The sequence below is a fragment of the Salvelinus sp. IW2-2015 genome, linkage group LG12, assembly GCF_002910315.2.
Source record: "Salvelinus sp. IW2-2015 linkage group LG12, ASM291031v2, whole genome shotgun sequence".
NCBI classification, from domain to species: domain Eukaryota; kingdom Metazoa; phylum Chordata; class Actinopteri; order Salmoniformes; family Salmonidae; genus Salvelinus; species Salvelinus sp. IW2-2015.
This window is the reverse complement of record NC_036852.1, coordinates 116,679-128,768: the sequence shown is the minus strand read 5'-3', so window position 1 is coordinate 128,768 and position 12,090 is coordinate 116,679. Positions and strand designations below refer to the sequence as shown.

Genomic DNA, 12,090 nt, shown 5'->3' with positions numbered 1-12,090 from the left:
AGCCCTGGGCACTTCATGTAGACTAGATCTGAAAGAAGCCCTGGGCACTTCATGTAGACTAGTCTGAAAGAAGCCTGGCACTTCATGTAGACTAGTCTGAAAGAAGCCCTGGGCACTTCATGTAGACTAGATCTGAAAGAAGCCCTGGGCACTTCATGTAGACTAGATCTGAAAGAAGCCCTGGGCACTTCATGTAGACTAGTCTGAAGAAGCCCTGGGCACTTCATGTAGACTAGATCTGAAAGAAGCCCTGGGAACTTCATGTAGACCTAGTCTGAAAGAAGCCCTGGGAACTTCTTGTGACTAGATCTGAAAGAAGCCTGGGCACTTCATGTAAACTAGTCTGAAAGAAGCCCTAGGCACAGATCTATAAAATTGGACAAATCAGAATGCAAGGTGCCATTTTTTTATTATACTGCTTACAGCTATCCAATGTTTTCAGATTACACAGTGCCCTGGGACCTAAGTAAGGGCTAGTGCTTTGTTTCTGGACTGGGCAATGGGACTCCTGTATTGTAAGCACTGGCTTCGTGTGTGTAACCTCACTTCCTGTCCTGTCTCCCCTGCAGCAGAGAGTGGTGTGACTCTACTGCAGCTGATCGGAGACCTGCCTCCTGATGAATCCCGGGCCGGTCCGGGGGGAAACCCGCCTACTACTTCGGAGGGCTGGACGGGCTTACTGCTGCGGGACAGCCGGCCCTGGCCCACCTCCCCAACCCCTTCTACAGAGACTTCTCCCTGGTCTTCCAAATCATCCCCTCCAGCCGGGGTCCTCTTCTCCATCACAGACGCCTCCCAGAAGTTCATGTACGTGGGGTGAAGCTGAGCGCCCCGGACGCTGACGGCAGGAATCAGAAGATTCTGTTCTACTACACAGAGCCCGACTCTGAGGCCTCGTACCTGGCCGCTAGTTTCACTGTGCCCTCCCTGGACCTAGTCTCCTGGACCAAGTTTCTTCTGTCCGTGTTCAATGACCAGGTGACCTTCTTCATGGGATGCGACGCCTCTGGGAAGACGGTGAAGTTGGAGCGCTCGCCGGATGACATGGAGCTGGACAGGGGGCGGCATCTTCGTGGGTCAGGCGGAGGCGCGGACCCTGACAGGTTCGAGGTACAGTATGGATCGCCAACCACACCTCTAATGCTGACCTGACCACACATATTTACCTCTAACTTTATTGTTCTCTCATGTAAAACATCTTTATTGTTCCTCATGTAAAACATCTTTATTGTTCTCTCATGTAAAACATCTTTATTGTTCTCTCATGTAAAACATCTTTATTGTTCTCTCATGTAAAACATCTTTATTGTTCCCTCATGTAATACATCTTTATTCTTCCCTCATGTAAAACATCTTTACTGTTCCCTCATGTAAAATATCTTTATGGTTCCTTCATGTAAAACATCTTATTGTTCTCTCATGTAAAACATCTTTATTGTTCCTCATGTAAAACATCTTTATTGTTCTCTCATGTAAAACATCTTTATTGTTCTCTCATGTAAAACATCTTTATTGTTCCTCATGTATACATCTTCAGGTTCCTCTTGTAAAATATCTTTATTCTTCCCTCTTGTAAAATATCTTTATTCTTCCTCATGTAAAATATCTTTATTGTTCCCTCATGTAAAACATTGGTATAACTCTTCCCTAAAGTCTCTGTCGTTCTGCACCCCACCCCCAACCCTCGCTCTGGTGTCAAACCCTAGTGACCATCACATGTGGTTAGCCGGGTCAGTGACTATGCTGGGGGGTCAAAGTTGAAAGGCCAGACGACAGGACAGGTCAGCAAATAGATTTACTAGAGGGAGGAGGGGTTAGTAGTGCTGTTAGTGAGATGTGACTGGCTGTCTGGCTTTCCTGTTGCCGTGACACATACCGACAGATTCCTGTGGGAGCGATTAGTGAGGATTTACCCCCAAACAACGTGTGGGTTTAGGTTTCATCTCACTCACACCTGCTGTTTTTAACAGACAGTGTGTTGAAACGTGCATTCTCATAGTCTAACTCTATCAGGCCCTGGGAGAGATTTAGAACCCTGTCTGTTGTTCTGCAAGACTCTGTCTGTTCTGATTAGTAAGGTCACGGTCAGTCAGACACATCCTCTTTACATTTTATTGTATATTAATGGCTTAGATCCTGACTGGCATCATTAAATTCATACTGCCCAATGGCTATACAGTATCTCCTTTCTCACAGCCATCAGTGGTGTTTGTCTGTCTCTGTGTGTGTGCCTGTGTGTCTGTGCGTGTTGTGCAGGGGGCGATTGCTGAGCTGAACGTGGTGGGTAACCCTCGAGCAGCTGAGCTACTCTGTGAAGACGATGATGACTCAGACGCTGTGAGTGATTAGACTGTAGAACCAGACACAGTTTAGTAGGAATATGATATGATTCATGTCAACTAACGTTTTCTCAAATGCCTTGACTTGTCTCTGTTTGTCTTGCTGTCTCTCTCTCTCTTTCTCTGTCTCTCTCTCAGGCCTCAGGTGACTTTGGCAGTGGGGATGGGGACAGAAGAGAGACCGGCAAAACTGTAAAGATATCTTCTTTATCCTATKTTGKCCTGTTAATCTATTCTGTGATGTGGAAYTAGAAGGAAGGATTTACTGTGAAAGTATTGGATMAGGGTCTGTGTCCTGTCTAACCTTCCTCTCYTCCCTCCTGTCAGACCACCCCTCCATCTCTCCGACCGGTGCCAGAGCCCCCTCTGACATCATCAGTGAGYGACAGGCTCTCAGAGACAGGTCAGTGGGCTGAGTCGAACAATGATGACATCATCTGTAAAGTTATCCTCTAAAATATTACTTAGGTTTATTGAAAATGCGCATATAATAGTCAACCAACCAAGCTATATTTAGAGTAACTGCAGTGCTAACAAAAACTGTTGATGTAAAAACTGTGAAACTATCTGTAATGGAAATATGTACCTAGTGTAATACCACACTACCTGAGAACCTTGTTGCTCGTTAGATACGGTATGCTGGGATATACAGCACACTAGCACTTTCTAGTGGAGAAGGTAGACATTACCTTTAATTTTCCTTCAAGAGTGGCTGATAGGAAAGGGGGATACCTAGTCAGTTGTACAACTGAATGTATTCAACGGAAACGTGTCTTCCCCATTTAACCCCTCTGAGGGGGGGCWGCCTTAGTCGACATCCACGTCATCGGTGCCTGGATTAACTGCCTTGCTCAGGGGCAGAACGATAGATTTTTAACTTGTCAGCTCAGGGATTCGATCTAGCAACCTTTAGGTTACTGCCCCAACGCTCCTACCCGCCAGTGGATTGTTGATCATTGTTAGTGTTTTCTAGTGTACGAACTAGGCATGCAGGTAAGTGTGTTTGTGTTGATTGACTGTAGGTGACAGGAATCATCAGACCTCAGTAGAGTCCAGACCAGGGTCAGGAGGTCAACCAGGTAGGTCACTGGAAACTTTGTCTGTCCGGCCGTCTGTCTGTCTGGCTATATTATAAACACTCTCCAATGAGGTCCAGTGGAGTTCCCTGACAACCAGTCCCTGATTTCAGGACAGTATACCCTTACCACTCCATGTCAGAATTCAGGGAAGCTGTACTGGACTAGGTTGATGAGATCYCATCATGCCCTCAGCATGTCCTGTCTGCATGGAACTCTGTGGAGTAGGTTGGCATGGAACTCTGTGGAGTAGGTTGGCATGGAACTGTGTGGAGAAGGTTGGCATGAAACTCTGTGGAATAGATTGGCATGGAACTCTGTGGAAAAAACTTCTGACGTCTATTCTAACACCCACCTCTCCCTCTCTCTGTGTCTCTCTCCCTCTCTATGTGTCTCTCTGTGTATCGTCAGGCACTACTGGTTCTAACAGGGAGAAGGGGGACAGAGGGGAGAAGGGCAGTCCAGGGGACAGAGGTCCCGCCGGGCCAAAGGGGGACTCGGGGTCTTTCTCCAGCTCTGCCTCTTCCTCTGGCTCTTCATCAGGCGGAGGAGAACGTGGRGAAAAGGTACTGCATGCTGCCTGGCACACTACTGTGTGTTATACACCCCTTATAACTGATGACCYCCATAGCTGATTACATCTGATTCAGACAGACCTCATACATGCCTCTGAAACACATGTAATAGTTCCAACATTACATACAACTTGTCTTTGTCTCCTTTTTCTTTCAGGGAGACACAGGCTTGAAGGTACGTTTTGACTTTGTCCTTCCCAGCTTCTTTTTATTTGACTTCATCTTAGCTAGTCATTGAAGTGATCAGATTAAATAGGTAGTTGATTGTTTTCTTCCCACAGGGCAGTTCTGGGTTCGGTTACCCAGGCTCCAAGGGGGACCGTGGCKTACCTGGKCCCCCTGGCCCTCCTGGCCCTGGGGGGCCAGCTGCCCAGGTTGTGAGGCTAGGGGACGGCTCTGTGGTGCAGCCAGTGGCCGGGCCAATGGGACCGATGGGGCCCCCAGGGGTCAAAGGACCAGCAGGACCCCAGGGACCAGAGGGAGAGGCGGTGAGTTGTACCATACCTTCTGACATACAGTGCATTCGGAAAGTATTCATTGACTTTTACTCCTTGACTTTTTCCACACTTTGTTACGTTACAGCCTTATTCTAAAATGGATGAAATCATTTCCCCCCCCTCATCCATCTACAAACAATACCCCATAATGACRAAGCAAAAACAAGTTTTTCGACATTTTTGCACGTATTAAAAATAAACAACTGAAATATCACATTTACATAAGTATTCAGACCCTTTACTCAGTACGTTGTTGAAGCATCTTTGGCAGCAATTACAGCCTCGAGTCTTCTTGGGTAGGACGCTACAATCTTGGTACACCTGTAATTGGGGAGTTTCTCCCATTCTTCTCTGCAGATCCTTGCAAGCTCTGTCAGTTTGGATGGGGAGCGTTGCTGCACAGTTATTTTCACGTCTCTCCAGAGATGTTAGATTGGGTTCAAGTCCGGGCTCTGGCTGGGCCACTCAAAGACATTGAGATTTGTCCCGAAGCCACTCCTGCGTTGTCTTGGCTGTGTKCTTCGGGTCGTTGTCCTGTTGGAAGGTGAACCTTTGCCCCAGTCTGAGGTCCTGAGCGCTCTGGAGCTGGTTTTCATCAACTATTTCTCTGTACTTTGCTCGTTCATCTTTGCATTGATCCATCCCTGCCGCTGAAAAACATCCCCACAGCATGATGCTGCCACCACCATGCTTCACCGTAGGGTTGGTGCCAGGTTTCCTCCAGACGTGACGCTTGGCAAACTCCAAGCGGGCTGTCATGTGCCTTTTACTGAGGAGTGGCTTCCGTCTGGCCACTCTTCCATAAAGGCCTGATTGTTGGAGTGCTGCAGAGATTGTTGTCCTTCTGGAAGGTTCTCCCATCTCCGTCTGAGCTCTGTCTGAGTGACCATCGGGTTCTTGGTCACCTCCCAAACCAAGGCCCTTCTCCCCCGATTGCGCAGCTATTGAGGTACTGGGATTGGTCCATGTGCTGGGGTTTGTCATTTCACTCTGCAAACAGACCTTTGTGACATTTCACTGACCTTCGTTAGGTCACGAGTTGGTACCCACTGGGCACATACTTCAGTTCAACGTCTAGTTTTGATTTACATTTGGTTTGAGTTGTTTAACTAACGTGAATCAACTGAAATGCTAAATTATCCATGTCATTGATTTTTAGTTAAAAGTTGGTTTAAATAAACTAAATTCCTTACCCCTGATGACTTTTAAAAGTCCATCAGTTTTCCACTTTGTTTCAACATCACCACATATCATTTTTTTTGTGAACGATGTGGAACAACGTTGATTCAACCAGTTTTGCCCAGTGGCTTGTTGTTTTCTCCACTGCACATGTATGACCTGAGGCACTCATCACGGCTAACGTCACTTAGGTGAAGCACAGCACACCAATGAGCTGACGCTTTCTAATCTGCTACTGCCTGTGCCCTTGTACCCTTCGGTAACGTCATGTCACTGATAAAGTACTCTGTGTATGTTTACTCTATGCCCTTAACAACTGACTCAGGATCAGTTTTGGCTGTTTAGCTGAGGGTTAGTTTGGGGTATGGTAAAGGAAGGTGTACAGGCTTGAAAAAGGAGCTGTCTAGAAGCTAAAGAGTTATTCGGCTGTCCCCATAGTAGAACCCTTTGAAGAACCTTTTTGATTCCAGGTAGAAACTAGGGTTGCAAAGCTACCAGTGTTTACCAAAGTACCGAATCTTCAGTCATTTTGGGTTATTAACAGAAATATATGGCAATCTATCTAACTTTGGTAATTTATCTTGAATAACTTGTACAAATGTATCATACAGTATATAGATTATTTTTTCAAATATCTGTGTCCACATTGGCCACAGGTTTCTAGTATATCCATCTGGTTCAAGAGAAAATAGCCTAAATAATGAAACTCTGCAACTTGTACAATAATGACTTTTTTCACAACTCCACCAGTTTGACACTGAAACATTGTCAAAAAATGTATAGTAAAATAAATAAGTGTGTAAAAAAAATTTAATAAATTATTTCATGCTGTAACCCTCATATAAACACAATGATATTCACTAAATTGATGGTTTATATTTTGGATAATATTTTGCAGCTTTTTATTCATGTTTTTTTGAAATCATCTTTATTTATTATTTTATATACTGTATGTTACATGGGTAGGTCACACAAGCGGGCCAGAGATAATTACGACACCTGTGATAATCTGTACCCAAAAGGGACACTAGATGTCTTGTGATAGATTAAATAAATCCTTGAAGATACCAACATTCTGGTAATTTACTGGTAAACTTGTAAAGTTTCCAGTAATATACCCTCCCTTTGCATGCTAGGTAGAACCCTTCTTTGGTTCCAGGTAAAACTCTGGGTTCATATTGAACTTTTTCACAGAGGGTTTTACATGGAACCAAAAGGGTTATTTATGGGACAGCCAAAGAACCTTTTTGGAGTGTATAGCTGATCCTAAACAGTGGTTAAGTGCGTAGCGTAAACAGGAGCTGAAAAAAAGGTTCTGGTCCAGAACAACTCAAAGTCCGAAGCCCTAGGCAGCTTCATGTAGACTAGTCTGAAAGAAGCCCTGGGCACTTCATGTAGACTAGTCTGAAAGAAGCCCTGGGCATTCACTGTAGACTAGTCTGAAAGAAGCCCTAGGCACTTCATGTAGACTAGTCTGAAGAAGCCCTGGCACTTCATGTAGACTAGTCTGAAAGAAGCCCTGGCACTTCATGTAGACTAGATCTGAAAGAAGCCCTGGGACTTCATGTAGACTAGTCTGAAAGAAGCCCTAGGCACTTCATGTAGCTAGTCTGAAGAAGCCCTGGGCACTTCGTGTAGACTAGATTGAAAGAAGCCCTGGACTTCATGTGACTAGTCTGAAAGAAGCCCTGGGCACTTCATGTAGACTAGTCTGAAAGAAGCCCTGGGAACTTCATGTAGACTAGATCTGAAAGAAGCCCTGGGCACTTCATGTAGACTAGTCTGAAAGAAGCCCTGGGCACTTCGTGTAGACTAGTCTGAAAGAAGCCCTGGGCACTTCTGTAGACTAGATCTGAAAGAAGCCCTGGGCACTTCATGTAGACTAGTCTGAAAGACGCCTGGGCACTTCATGTAGACTAGTCTGAAAGAAGCCCTGGGACTTCATGTAGACTAGTCTGAAAGAAGCCTGGGCACTTCTATGTAGACTAGTCTGAAAGAAGCCCTGGGAACTTCATGTAGACTAGTCTGAAGAAGCCCTGGCACTTTATGTGACTAGATCTGAAAGAAGCCCTGGGAACTTCATGTAGACTAGTCTGAAAGAAGCCCTGGCACTTATGTAGACTAGTCTGAAAGAAGCCTATAGGCACAGATCTATAAGAATTGGACAAATCAGAAGCAAGGTCCATTTTTTATTATACTGCTTACAGCTATCCATGTTTTCAGATCTACACAGTGCCCTGGCGCTAAGTAAGGGCTAGTGCTTTGTTTCTGACTGGCAATGGGACTCCTGTATGTAAGCACTGGCTTCGTGTGTGTAACCTCACTTCCTGTCCTGTCTCCCCTGCAGCAGAGAGTGGTGTGACTCTACTGCAGCTGATCGGAGACCTGCCTCCTGATGAATCCGGCCGGTCCGGGGGGAAACCCGCCTACTACTTCGGAGGGCTGGACGGGCTTACTGCTGCGGGACAGCCGGCCCTGGCCCACCTCCCCAACCCTTCTACAGAGACTTCTCCCTGGTCTTCCAAATCATCCCCTCCAGCCCGGGGTCCTCTTTCCTCAGACGCCTCCCAGAAGTTCATGTACGTGGGGGTGAAGCTGAGCGCCCCGGACGCTGACGGCAGGAATCAGAAGATTCTGTTCTACTACACAGAGCCCGACTCTGAGGCTCGTACCTGGCCGCTAGTTACTGTGCCCTCCCTGGACCTAGTTCCTGGACCAAGTTCTCTCTGTCCGTGTTCAATGACCAGGTGACCTTCTTCATGGGTGCGACGCCTCTGGGAAGACGGTGAATTGGAGCGCTCGCCGGATGACATGGAGCTGGACAGGGGGCGGGCATCTTCGTGGGTCAGGCCGGGCGGCGCGGACCCTGACAGGTTCGAGGTACAGTATGGATCGCCAACCACACCTCTAATGCTGACCTGACCACACATATTACCTTAACTTTATTGTTCTCATGTAAACATCTTTATTGTTCTCTCATGTAAAACATCTTCTTTGTTCTCCTCATGTAAAACATCTTTATGTTCCTCATGTAAAACTTTATTTTCCTATGTAAAACATCTTCATGTTCTCTCTTGTAAATATCTTTATTCTTCCCTCTGTAAATATCTTTATTGTTCCCTCATGTAAAACATCTTTATTGTTTCCCTCATGTAAACATCTTTATTGTTCCTCATGTAAACATCTTTATTGTTCTCTCATGTAAACATCTTTATTGTTCTCTCATGTAAAACACTTTATTGTTTCCCTCATGTAAAACATCTTCATGGTTCTCTCTTGTAAAATATCTTTATTCTTCCCTTGTAAAATATCTTTATTTTCCCTCATGTAAAACATTGGTATACTCTTCCCTAAAGTCTCTGTCGTTCTGCACCCCCCCAACCCTCGCTCTGGTGTCAAACCCTATGTGACCATCACATGTGGTTAGCCGGGTCAGTGACTATGCTGAGGGGTCAAAGTTGAAAGGCCAGACGACAGGACAGGTCAGCAAATAGATTTACTAGAGGGAGGAGGGGTTAGTAGTGCTGTTAGTGAGATGTGACTGGCTGTCTGGCTTTCCTGTTGCCAGTGACACATACTGACAGATTCCTGTGGGAGCGATTAGTGAGGATTTACCCCCAAACAACGTGTGGGTTTAGGTTTCATCTCACTCACACCTGCTGTTTTTCAGACAGTGTGTTGAAACGTGCATTCTATAGTCTAACTCTATCAGGCCCCTGGGAGAGATTTAGAACCCTGTCTGTTGTTTCTGCAAGACTCTGTCTGTTCTGAGTTAGTAAGGCCACGGTCAGTCAGACACATCCTCTTACATTTTATTGTATATTAATGGCTTAGATCCTGACTGGCATCATTAAATTCATACTGCCCAATGGCTATCAGTATCTCCTTTCTCACAGCATCAGTGTGTTTGTCTGTCTCTGTGTGTGTGCCTGTGTGTCTGTGCGTGTTGTGCAGGGGGCGATTGCTGAGCTGAACGTGGTGGGTACCCTCGAGCAGCTGAGCTACTCTGTGAAGACGATGATGATCAGACGCTGTGAGTGATTAGACTGTAGAACCAGACACAGTTTAGTAGGAATATGATATGATTCATGTCAACTAACGTTTTCTCAAATGCCTTGACTTGTCTCTGTTTGTCTTGCTGTCTCTCTCTCTCTTTCTCTGTCTCTTCTCAGGCCTCAGGTGACTTTGGCAGTGGGGATGGGACAGAGAGAGACCGGCAAAACTGTAAAGATATCTTCTTTATCCTATGTTTGCCTGTTAATCTATTCTGTGATTGTGGAATTAGAAGGAAGGATTTACTGTGAAAGTATTGGATAGGGTCTGTGTCCTGTCTAACCTTCCTCTCCCCCTCCTGTCAGACCACCCCTCCATCTCTCCGACCGGTGCCAGAGCCCTCTGACATCATCAGTGAGGACAGGCTCTCAGAGACAGGTCAGTGGGCTGAGTCGAACAATGATGACATCATCTGTAAAGTTATCCTCTAAAATATTACTTAGGTTTATTGAAAATGCGCATATAGTCACCAACCAAGCTATATTTAGAGTAACTGCAGTGCTAACAAAAACTGTTGATGTAAAAACTGTGAAACTATCTGTATGGAATATGTACCTAGTGTAATACCACACTACTTGGAACCTTGTTGCTCGTTAGATACGGTATGCGGGATATACAGCACACTAGCACTTCTAGTGGAGAAGGTAGACATTACCTTTAATTTTCCTTCAAGAGTGGCTGATAGGAAAGGGGGATACCTAGTCAGTTGTACAACTGAATGTATTCAACGGAAGTGTTCTTCCCCATTTAACCCCTCTGAGGGGGGGCGCCTTAGTCGACATCCACGTCATCGGTGCCTGGATTAACTCTTGCTCAGGGCGAACGATAGATTTTTAACTTGTCAGCTCAGGGATTCGATCGCAACCTTTAGGTTACTGCCCCAACGCTCCTACCCGCCAGTGGATTGTTGATCATTGTTAGTGTTTTCTAGTGTACGAATAGGCATGGGTAAGTGTGTTTGTGTTGATTGACTGTAGGTGACAGGAATCATCAGACCTCAGTAGAGTCCAGACCAGGGTCAGGAGGTCAACCAGGTAGGTCACTGGAAACTTTGTCTGTCCGGCCGTCTGTCTGTCTGGCTATGTTATAAACACTCTCCAATGAGGTCCAGTGGAGTTCCTGCAACAGTCCGATTTCAGGACAGTATACCCTTACATCCATGTCGAATTCAGGGAAGCTTGACTGGACTAGGTTGATGAGATCTCATCATGCCTGTCTGATGCTCGTGGTCTGGACTGCATGGAACTCTGTGAGTAGGTTGGATGGAACTGTGTGGAGAAGGTTGCATGAGAACTTGTGGATAGTTGGCTGACTGTGTGATAGTTGCATGATTGATGTATTCTGGACTGTGGAGTAGGTTGGCATGAACTCTGTGGAGTAGGTGCATGGAATCTGTGGAATAGTTGGCATGGAAGGGGAGACAGGTTAGGACGCTACTGAGGATAGAGATGCTGGAAGTGATGATGACGCACTTTGCATGAACAGATACTTCTGACGTCTATTTAACACCACCTCTCCCTCTCTCTGTTCTCTCTCCCTCTCTATGTGTCTCTCTGTGTATCTCAGGCCTACTGGTTCTAACAGGGAGAAGGGGCAGAGGGGAGAAGGGCAGTCCAGGGGACAGAGGTCCCGGGCAAAGGGGACTCGGGTCTTTCTCAGCTCTGCCTCTTCCTCTGGCTCTTCATCAGGCGGAGGAGAACGTGGAGAAAGGTACTGCATGCTGCCTGGCACACTACTGTGTGTTATACACCCTTATAACTGATGACCCCCATAGCTGATTACATCTGATTCAAAGACCTCATACATGCCTCTGAAACACATGTATAGTTCCAACATTACATACAACTTGTCTTTGTCTCTTTTTCTTTCAGGGAGACACAGGCTTGAGGTACGTTTTGACTTTGTCCTTCCCAGCTTCTTTTTATTTGACTTCATCTTAGCTAGTCATTGAAGTGATCAGATTAAATAGGTAGTTGATTGTTTTCTTCCCACAGGGCAGTTCTGGGTTCGGTTACCCAGGCTCCAAGGGGGACCGTGGCTACCTGGCCCTGGCCTCCTGGCCCTGGGGGCCAGCTGCCCAGGTTGTGAGGCTAGGGGACGGCTCTGTGGTGCAGCCAGTGGCCGGCCCAATGGGACCGATGGGGCCCCAGGGGTCAAAGGACCAGCAGGACCCCAGGGACCAGAGGGAGAGGCGGTGAGTTGTACCATACCTTCTGACATACAGTGCATTCGGAAAGTATTCAGACTAAAACTGTTTTTGCTTTTGTATTATGGGGTATTGTGTGTAGATTGCTGATTTATTAATCATTTTAGAATAAGGCTGTAACGTAACAAAGTGTGGAAAAAGTCAAGGGGTCTGAATACTTCCGTC

General features: G+C 46.1%; 1 pseudogene; it reads left to right on the top strand.

Annotated features, from left to right (window-relative positions):
* Positions 1-499: 499 nt before the first annotated feature.
* LOC111971043 (collagen alpha-1(XVIII) chain-like) overlaps positions 500-12,090 on the top strand; it is a 32,738-nt pseudogene continuing 21,147 nt past the window's right edge.